Below are 11,522 nucleotides of genomic sequence, written 5' to 3'. Positions count from 1 at the left end.
TAAAATCTTCCTAACAATTTTTTAAACTAATATTTCCTTTTTTCTTATATCTGACCGAATCAATAACTTTTATAACATAAAAAAAAGTAAACTTTGTGTAGATATTAACTGTTTATATGTACTATAGAATGAAGTTTCTAATTAACCCACAAACCAAGAAAAAAAGAAGAAGAAAATTAAATATTAAATATACCAATTATCTTCAAGTACAAAATGAAATCTAAAACTTCTATCAAATTAAGATGACATTTGAAAACTTAAAATATCCATTTTTTCAAAAATAATTTTATAAATAAATTGAATCTTGTGAGAATTAAAATTATAATTTAGTCTAAAAAAAATATATAGTTATAATAATGGTATAGGAATTACGAATTAAAAAAAAAAACAAACTCCATCAAAGCATATGATACAAAATCATTAAGTAGAAGTTAGTTTAAAAGAAGGCTAACTTTTAAAATTATCTAAACATAAAATAGAAATGCTTCCTTTAATATCAGAAACGTCAGCCAATACCCATTTCAGCATCCATAACAATGCAATATTAAACTAACCCGAGGAATGGGTCAGAATAAAGTTGCTCCAATCTTTTTGTATCCTAAATTAGAATTTATAACTGAAACAGTTCACGGAAAAAGTAAAACAATTATGGTCATGAAAGGGGAAAAAGATCATCTAAAATGTGGAGGTTTGGAAACTGAAAAAGTAAATTTCTAATCACCTTTGAATTTGTAAGTTTTATTATTTGTGAGCCCTAGTATCTTATTTCAAGGTGATTAAAGTCTTACTTCATCACTTTACCAACCTCCTCAAAATAGATCAACATAAGTCAATTTTTATCCTACTATACCAAACATAAGATAACTTTTATTACTAAAGGAAACATGAGAGAGAGACAGAGACTCTATAAGGTAAAAGAATTCAAGACAGAATCTTGTGCAATAGAAGTCAAGATAAAATTCAATAGTGTGTACCTAAGGAGAACTACAAAAGAAGTCTGAGTTTGCTATTTGTATATGGAATATGAGAATTTTTTTGAGCTAGTGCTGTGATCACATCTCCCAAACAAGAAGGAGACTTGTTAATGAATTGCACTTCCTTTAGTCTTTCCCCTGTGACTTAAGACTTGTCTACTCATTCACTTCCAGAAAGGTATATCAAATGCATACAACTGCGAATGGTGTTACCGGATGTATCTTTTCCGTGAACATGCACGGTGAGCCAACTGGATTAAACAGCCTTTATTATCAGTGTATGCGTTAAACATTTAAATTCAAGTATGAATAATAAAACATAATTTATTGACCGGTAGTAAAAATTCATCATAATGTACAATTTTTACCTCCATTAAATGTGAAAAGGTGGTAAAGATTGAAGAATTTTCACCAATAGTCCACCATCACTAGGACTTTCACCTTCCTTCCAAACCTTGAAATCAGAAGGAAAGTAATTAGTATCACTTCAACGTTTTAGGGAAATTAGGTCAATTGGTCCTTGTACATTTCCCTTTGGATCTTTATAATACCATATCTTCAACTGATTAAAAGGTTGAACCTCTTTTGTAATGATTGGTTGATCACTTTCATCATCATCGTCGTCGTCGTCGTCATCGTCACTCAGCTCTATAACCTGCGGTTGAGATGGTGGTGCTGGCTCGGCCTGCTGTGCTACAGAGATCCTAAATTCATTCGATTCAGCTGTCTTAGACATCCCATTACTCTTCAATTCAAAGTTTAATAGTTGTTCTTCCTTAGACACACCATCATTCTTATGTGCAAAGTCTATTAATTGTTCTGGCTTAGACACAACACCATTTTTATATGGAAAGCCTATTAGTTGCTCTGGTTGCTGTTGATGATTTTCTGCGAAGACAGACATACCACTGAATTATACAATGAATAAAGCTTAATCAATTCTAATAGGCAGAATTAGTTTGATATGAAATAGTTATATTCATAAGCAAATTCGCATAGAGCTACAGACTCATTTATTTCATTTTCTTCTTTTGCTGTCTAACCACATGAAAGCAACCTCATCTAGCCAGAAAATTAAATAGAGAGCATCATGGAATAGAACAAACCTGAACAAATTTTAAAAATTACCGGTGGGAACGACTACTCCTATTGTTCAGTGCAGTGGAACTGACAGCATAGTTGACCTCACCGAGTTTCATCAGGGTCAAAACATCACTTGTAGATGTCACCGGACTCAATGTAGCATCAAGAAGACTCAATCCATCATCATTGCAGCTCCTAATCTCTATTTTATTACCTGTTTCGTCCTCAACAAGTAGGTCTCTAACTTGTTCATTGTAAATCTCAACCATTTGAACATAAATGTCATATGTCATAATGTCTTTCCTGTCATTACACATTCGAAACAAATAGTTAAGAGGAACATAATTGATCCCCATATCCTTAGAGGTTCAACCTGATGGACCACTCTGCCAAAAGAAACAAGAAAAAAAATATTAGATGGATATATAATTGGTTTAAGTTTGCATATATAGTAAGCAGACATTGCTTCTTATTTGATTGGTCTGTGTCCGCGTTAATTAATGTATGGAAGAACAAATGGAATGTGTATCATACTTCTTTTATCTTACCATGGTGTATGTCTTCCCAGATCTAGTTTCACCATATGCGAAAATACAAACATTATATCCATCTATCAGGGATCTAATTAACGGGTCTGTGTCCATAAAAACCTCATCTGTGTACAAAGTTAGAATAAATTTCAATAAGATGATGTAAAAGAGAGGGAAGGGAAGGGAAAATTTCTGTAATCAGCATGTGGAACTCTACTTTAGCCAGCCTTTGCACCAAAAACCCGATTGAAGTGAAAAACTTTCCTTCCATCTTTCAATGTTTTGGATGGATCTAAATTGAATACAGAACCATCCTCCCCAATGAAATCAATAATATTCTTGGATTCAGCCTAGAATGTGGGTCTGATTCTATAGTAAACTCAAATATTACCTATAATTTGGATCTAAAAAGTTTGACAAAATTAATTTTGCTCAATAATATATAAAGAGAAAGTGGCCATTAATTAAATAAACCCAACAATTTGGATTTTAGATAATTATCTTTTGTTCCTTAGATAATTATCTTTTGGATTTTAGATATGTTATCTTTTGGACTTTAGATACAATTTTATTTGGGCTTTAGGGTTTAATGGGTGCCATGCTCAAATATAAATAAGCCTTCAGTGTTTCGGTCCCCAATATACCAAAGCCGCCTTTGTTGCTCTTTCTCCATCAAAAGAGTCACAATTCAGCCGCCTAGGGATACAGAAGGCTTTGGTTGAGGAAGACCGAAGGAACCACAAGACTGAGACAATCCTTTCGTTTAATTTCTAATTTCTATTAGTAAAGGTACGCTTCTGCATTATGATATATTTTTTGTGATTCAATATGGATAATCTGGATTAATAAAATAATTTATTCCAACAAGTGGTATCAGAGCCATCCATAATTAAGTCATCGAAAATATTCGATTTTATCTTATTGGATCAATATATATACATATGCGTCATTTAAATTACATATAAAATTGTTGCGCGTTTGGTGAAATTGTTTCCACTATGCGCGTGCGTCATATGTGTATATGTATATTGGTGATTGCTATGATGACTAAAAGTGTTTGTCTAATTTATCAAAAATGGTAAAAAATTAATATTTAATTTTAAAAATATAAAAGTAAATAATTATTAAATATTCAAAAGTTGTCATAAAAAGTAAGTTAGGCAAAAGTTAGGCACCAAATTATAAGCACCATAGAATTTACCATGTATATTAATACGTTCACTGATGCATCATGGATTCTTTATTACCATGTATATTAGTACGTTCACTCATGCATCATGAATTCTTGATTATGTATGTGCGACTGTTCGTATATATATATATATATATAAAATTTTAGTATTGTTTCAGCATACATGTTATTGTCGTCATTTGGATTGCTTTATATATATACTTTCGGCTGCTTATATATATATATATTTTACCGTATCCATTTTTTAAATTTGATATGGTAATTGATTTATTTTGAAAAAAAAAAATATATATATATATATATATAAAACTTTAGTATTGTTTCAGCATACATGTTATTGTCGCCATTTGGATTGCTTTATATATATATACTTTCGGCTGCTTATATATATATTTTACCGTATCCATTTTTTAAATTTGATATGGTAATTGATTTATTTTGAAACATTAGTACAAAGTATTACTATAATTGTCTCGGATCTAATTGTGTATGTTATCAATTTGGTATAAAATTAATTAATTATTCTTTTAGGATATAAGGATTAATATGTATATGTCACTTATGCGAATATTGATTGATTCAAAAGGAGATTTATATTTGGTCAAGTTATGTGTACATATTAATAATAATAATAATAATAAAATTGAGTAATAGAAAATATAAGTGTAATAACCCGTGTCATGCACGTAATAAAATTGAAATTTTAATTTTAAATTATTCTATTAAAATTAATTTGAATTGTAATAATTTAATTAATAAATAAATAATATGATGTGCATTATTCGTATTTTTTTAAATATTGTATTAAATGTATTAACTCGAATGTAGCTATTAAGTGTATAAAAATTATGTTTGAATTATGAATTCTCTAAATGAAATTATCCCGTTTAAAATATTTAAATTATGATTTCAATCATAAATTACAATTATGATTTAAAAAAAATTTTTTGATATAATATTACATTTTTTTCTTCATTTTGTTATTAATATGTTGATATTGTAAGTCTAAATTACAGTATTTTACTTAATCTTGACTGAAAAAGAAAATAGTTACGTATTTCTATTATTTAATTTATTTAATACACAATGTGCTAACACTAACGATATTTTAAAAAATAATATATTGATAAAAATAGATATAATACAATTACAAATATAACATAAATAAATAAAATATATAAATAAATGCGAAACCAATATGTTTACCAATGTCTTTGTTAAATTATAAATTAGAGAATAAATTATGTATTTGGTTGCTTGGTGATCACATAGATGATCAAGTAATTGGATTGTAAATTGATCTCATAGTGTATATCTTATTTTTTTCTCATTTTTGAATGAAAGCGAGAATTAAGGGAGTAAGTAGTAATATATAAAGAAAAAAAAAATTTGCATCACAACACATAATTATAACCTAAAGAAATATTCATATTAAAATTTTACATACTGCAAATCATGAAGATTAATCACAATGTACTGGTCACTTCTCTCTATTTTTTACCATGATATGAGTTTTTCTTTTCTAATCAAGAATCTAATAACATCTAATTTAACAAAAAAAAAATGAATTAAAAGTACCAAATTAAGGACAAATGAGTGAATAATATAAAAAATTATAACTTCGAACGTGTATAAAATAAAAAGAATTTACTGATTTATTTTATATTAAACAATAAAACTAACAATAGTATATTAATAAAAGGATATACCTTTAAAAAAAAGTCACAATATAATTTCAAATATTTTCATAAATAAACTGTTAAAATTTTTGTTATCGATAAAATGATGCTATTATACAATTTTTTGGAAAAACTTAAAATCAAAAGGAAAATAATTTTGTGTGGGTTAATATAAATTAATTACGTACCAAATAAGTAAAATCGTTCATTTATTTGTTTCAATATATCAGCATGAGCAAGCAAATTAAAATGATTATCCAGAATTTTACGATCATCGACCAAATGTACTATACCTGACTCTATCTTAAAAGATATTTTGCACGTGTGTACAATCAGAAGATATATTTCGCTTGATTTCTCGATCTCAAAATTTGAGAAAACATAGACTTTCCTTTCTACCAATTCATTCTTAAATATTTTTGTCAAATAATTCTTGATTGAACAATGAATTTTATCGTATTGCAAAACAAATTAAATATAAAAGCTATTAGCATTTACAAAGCTATTAAAAAGAATTGTCTTTGACTTGATTGAACAATGAATTTTATCGTATTGCAAAATAAATTAAATATAAAAACTATTAGCATTTACAAAGCTATTAAAAAGAATTGTCTTTGACTTGTGAAATGGTGTACTTATAAAATTAACTTAAAATATGAACTACAAATATTTATAAGAATTTAATTTTGATGCACTGACAGTGTAAAGTAGTTTTACACGTGTATCCAATTACGTAATGACACATCAATAAAAATAAATACATTTCACATTGACCGCGTGAATGGTCATCCAAAAGAACGGATGTGATTGCACGACTATGTAAAACGCTTTACACTATCAGTGCATCAAAATTAAACTCTATTTATAAATTGAACTTAGCATTACTTGAAAAAATCTAGTAAATGAATCAATGAATCTTATCATCTATTAGAACTATTTCTATGTAAACCGTCTTATTCTTGTCAAACTTGAATGGAACTTTTTATAGCCTTATAATTCTTGTCTTTATTTTTCATACTTTCTCTTCGTATAATCTACTATAAGTGATACTATTAATAGGATCGTAGTCAATAATCATTAGGTATGAAAAAAAATAGAATAAAGACTATGTGAAAATTATAAATTTTTTAAATAATAAACATGAAAGAAAATTTACTGCTTATTATATATACTAATAATATGTCAATAATTTTAAAAATTTACTAATAATACTAATAGTTTAAAGATAATTTTACTATAGTTATAATAAATTTAGTTATTACTCTAAATAAATAAAATAAATAATATATTTAAAAATTAAAGAAAAAAAGATTAGCGATAATCATGTTTAGAATGTTCCCATATTTTTTTTTCATTTTTTTTTGTTTGCTATTCTTTCACTGCAATGTTAGATCAAAGAAACTCTAAATTTAAAATATAATAATAAATATGTCATGTAATGAAAAAATAACAAACTATATATATATATATATATATATATATATATATATATATATTTGCTTCTTACATTGTCTAAAATTAAATTGGGATTATGTCTAAAGACTTAACATGGTAAACAGAATATAATTAATATCTAATATTTTAATAATTAAAAACCTAAAATAAGTTAATAGATAATAATAATTAATACCTAAAATATCATATATATATATATATATATATATATATATATATTTTTGATATTGTCCAAAATTAAATTGAAATTATGTTCAAAGTCTTAATACCGTAATTGAGGTATAATTAATACTTAAAATTTTAATAAGTAAATACCTAAAATAAGTTAATTAAATAACAACAATTAATACCTAAATTATTGAAAAGAAATTTTTAATAAATGTGAGGAATAAAAATAAAAAAATTAATAAATAATATTAGTGTTTAAATGAAAGAGTTGATAAAGAATAATAATTATAAGTAAAAATAGTATTTTATTTTGAAAAAAAAAACACATGAGAAATTGTTTAATAATTCGTGCCATGTACATGATAATAAATTGTTCAATAATTCATACTATATACGTGATAAGTTTGAAATTATAATTTTAAATTATTATATTAAAATTAATTTAAATTATAGTAATTGCGTTTATTTTTTCTTAATCTAGTGTTATGTGTATCAACTCTAATATAGTTATTAATCATTTTTGTTAAGCTACTTTTTTTTCTCTAAATTTATGATTTAAAATAACAATTATAAATATTAATAATTAAACAAATTATTATATTATAATTATTTACGTTTTATTCCCAAAATTGAAAACATACTATTTTTTTTATTTAATGGTTTTTTATTTATTCTACCAGTATATATTAATCGATTAGTCAATGATTTTTTTATTCGTAGGATATATTTATTTATTTTGTTTAAATAATTTTAAATCTTTCCTTATTTAAGTACACATATATTAATTATTTTTTGATTTTTTTATTATAAATAATTTTGGGTAAAAAACCCTAATAAGCCAAGTCAAGAATCATGTAACGTAAATACGCCAAAGTGAAAATCGTTTCAGCAATAAGCCAGACCATATTTTTATGTAATTCGAACCAAGGTGGTTCGAACTCCATTCGTTAATAATTCGAACCAATCCAGTTCGAATTACAGAGAGAGAAGATGGTTCAAGTAAATCGAACCAAGCTGGTTCAAATTACAGAGAGAGAAGCTGCTTCATATAATTCGAACCAGGCTGGTTCGAATTATAGGGAGAGATGCTGCATGAAGTAATTCGAACCAAGCCGATTCGAATTACACAACTCCTAATTCGAACCACAATGGTTCGATTTAGTGGTATACAGAGCAGTATATATAGGGTTGTAAACGTGAGTTGCTCTCATTAGAGGGTGTAAGATGGCTAGTAAGGAGAGTTTTGTTGTTTTGGTTCACCACAGAGGATCCATTAAGAGGAAAACTCGTTCCGGTTTGAAGTTCACAGATAAGGATCCTCTCTGTATTGTCGTGAATCCAACGACAAGCTATGATGACCTTGTTAGATCTGTGCTGATGAAACTTGGTCTGGAAGGTGCGAAGCAGGTTAAGAAGTTTTTCTATCGCATTCCAGTCACGGTCCTGCAGGATACCGTGAAGTATGATTGTTTCACGATTGGTAGTGATGAGGACCTGCAAGTCATGTTTCTTTGTCGGAGGCAGTTTCCAGAGGTGAGGACACCAGAATTATTGGCAAAGCTGGTTGATGTGGTATCCAGCTCAGGGGATTCGAACCGGAATACCACCACTGTAGCCACGGTAGCCGGTTCCAGTTCCAGGCCTACCGTTGCTTCTTCGTCCGTCCCTGTGTACGAGCCAGCGGTCCAACCTGTCGCCTCCCCGTCTTTTGCTGTTGATCTCAATGACGGAGTAGGCGACGTGGTAGGATCATTTGATATTCAGCCGAACGCTTTACAGGGCGTTCCACCGGTTGGCATCGGAGACGGATTGTTGGGTGATGCAGAGGAGGACGACGTCGAGCCGGATATGATTGAGGATGACAGCGGCGACGAGGTCGGAGCGACTGAGCCTGCATTGGGGGTCGGTGGTTCTAGTTCTAGCACACAGCAGTATCCACCACATTTTTCCTCTTTGGACCTGGACGCCATGAGGCAGGAGGGTGTTTCAGGGCACTCCGTTGGATTCGGAGTTAGAGATGCGGAAGGGACTGCTGGTCTGACAGAGTTCCAGGTTGGTCAGCAATTTCAGGATAAAGATGAGGCCCTGTTAAGTGTGAAGACTTACAGCATCCGGCGAGGGGTACAGTACAAGGTAGTGGAGTCTGATCATCGCCGTTATGTGGGCAAGTGTTCTGAGTTTGGGAATGGGTGCACATGGTTGATTCGACTGAGTCTCAGGCAGCGCAAGGGCATTTGGGAGGTCAAACGGTACAATGGACCTCACACTTGTCTTGCGACCTCCATCTCGAGTGACCACCGGAGCTTGGATTATCATGTGATTTCGGCGTTCATTATGCCAATGGTTAGGGCTGATGCATCCGTCAGCATCAAGGTGCTCCTAAGTGCCACGGCAGCACACTTTGGGTTTAGGCCGACTTACAGGAGGGTCTGGATGGCGAAGCAGAAGGCTATTGCTCTCATCTACGGTGACTGGGATGAGTCATACAACGATCTCCCCAGGTGGGTGTTGGGAGTCCAGCTGACGATGCCCGGTACTGTTGCAATCCTACGGACGAGCCCCGTTCGAGTTGGTGGACAAGTAGACGAGTCTCAAGCTTTTTTTCACAGACTTTTCTGGACGTTTCCACCGCTCATCGAGGCATTTCGTCATTGCAAGCCGCTAGTTAGCATTGATGGCACCCATCTGTATGGGAAGTACGGGGGTACTATGCTCATCGCGATTGAACAGGATGGGAACTCCAACATTCTACCTGTTGCATTCGCACTAGTAGAGGGTGAGAATGCAGAGTCTTGGTCATTCTTTCTCTCCCACCTTCGACAGCACGTGACATCGCAGCCAGGTCTGCTGGTTATATCCGACAGGCATAACGGCATCAAGGCTGCGCTTGAGGCTCCTGACGGAGGTTGGTTACCTCCATCTGCATACCGTGCATTCTGCATTCGACACGTAGCGGCTAATTTTGCCCTAACCTTCAAGGGCAAAGACGCACGAAGGCTTCTAGTGAATGCGGCGTATGCCAAGACCGAGGTTGAGTTTGATTACTGGTTTGATATTCTGCGGTCTGAAAACCCGGCGATGTGTGAGTGGGCGAACCAGATTGATTATTCCTTGTGGACTCAGCATCGTGATATACGCACGAGCATATCGGCGCACAGTCTCATCATCGGCTCCCTCGGGGCACTCACCAAAAGTCTCCTGAAACCAGCTGCAGTTCACTGCGTACTTCTGAACCTGGCTAGGAGGAGGTATCACTCCAAGCAACTCTTGAAACCACTCCCAGGCTGGACGCCCACCCTGGATGTATATATGGAACTCTGATAGGCAGCCGCTAACATAACGCCCGTCCACTGGCAAACCCAACTAGTATGCCACGTCCTGGAGTGTGATCGTGCACTCTCCGAAGGGCATATGAAACGTGTGCGTTTCCGGACGCCAACGCTCGACGAATGCACTGACAAGGGCCTCGTCTAACCGGAACCATCTATCGTTCAGCCTTGCAAGATGGTATAGACCGGCCATCTGCAAGTACGGAACGTATCTGTCATCCAGTCGCATGCCCTGCTACCGCCGCATGCTCCTGATGCATCGCTGAGGCTGCGCATGAAATGCACCGCAATGTTAGAACCAGCTTAATAAACAACGACAAACACCACCAACATGATAAATCATCAACAAAACATTATACTAAGTAAAATCGCATCATAATACATCAACAAGAACCACATGCAAAACAAACCAATAGACCGCACAACTAAACCGCTAACATAGAACAGCTTAAGTAGAACCACTGACATAAAACCACTAACATAAACCACTAACATAAACCACTAACTTAAACCACTAACATAAACCACTAACATAAACCACTAACATAAACCACTAACTAAAACCACTAACATAAACCACTAACATAAATCTCCTACATAAACCACCATCTAACCCGCATGCAAAACCACTAAGTCACATATACCGCTAGCACGAAGTTATTTCTGTACTAACTTCCTTGTTGATGACCCCGGCTATATGAGCAACTCCGTCCAAGCAATATAACCGTGCCGGATCGTCCCCCATCAGCAGAGTATTCCGTTCAGGTCTTCGTCGGAGAGAATCTGGGTCGTTTTCTCTGGGATTTGGTGGGGTAGGGCAAAGGAAGAATGGTTCGAATGAGGCTGATTCGAACTCCTTATATAGCCAAATCACGAGTAATTCGAACCAGGTTGGTTCGAATTACTAAGGAGCCACTTCAAGGGTAATTCGAACCAGGTTGGTTCGAATTACATGGGTTGATTTCGAATGCATAATTCAAACTACACCAGTTCGAATTACATTGATTTTGAGTTCGAACCACCTTGGTTCGAATTACGTTCAACGTTTCTCTCACCCTAATTCGAACCACCCTGGTTCGATTTACTAAGGATTGTAGTTCGAACCACCCTGG

At 32.7% G+C, this 11,522-nt stretch overlaps 1 pseudogene; it reads right to left on the bottom strand.

The window, feature by feature from the left end:
- Window positions 1–1,134: 1,134 nt before the first annotated feature.
- Window positions 1,135–4,126, bottom strand: LOC112722107 (kinesin-like protein KIN-14I; annotated as a pseudogene).
- Window positions 4,127–11,522: the final 7,396 nt, after the last annotated feature.

This window comes from Arachis hypogaea, chromosome 11, assembly GCF_003086295.3.
Source record: "Arachis hypogaea cultivar Tifrunner chromosome 11, arahy.Tifrunner.gnm2.J5K5, whole genome shotgun sequence".
Lineage (NCBI taxonomy): Eukaryota > Viridiplantae > Streptophyta > Magnoliopsida > Fabales > Fabaceae > Arachis > Arachis hypogaea.
The sequence above is the reverse complement of the archived record's forward strand: the minus strand, read 5'-3'. Positions and strand labels throughout refer to the sequence as shown.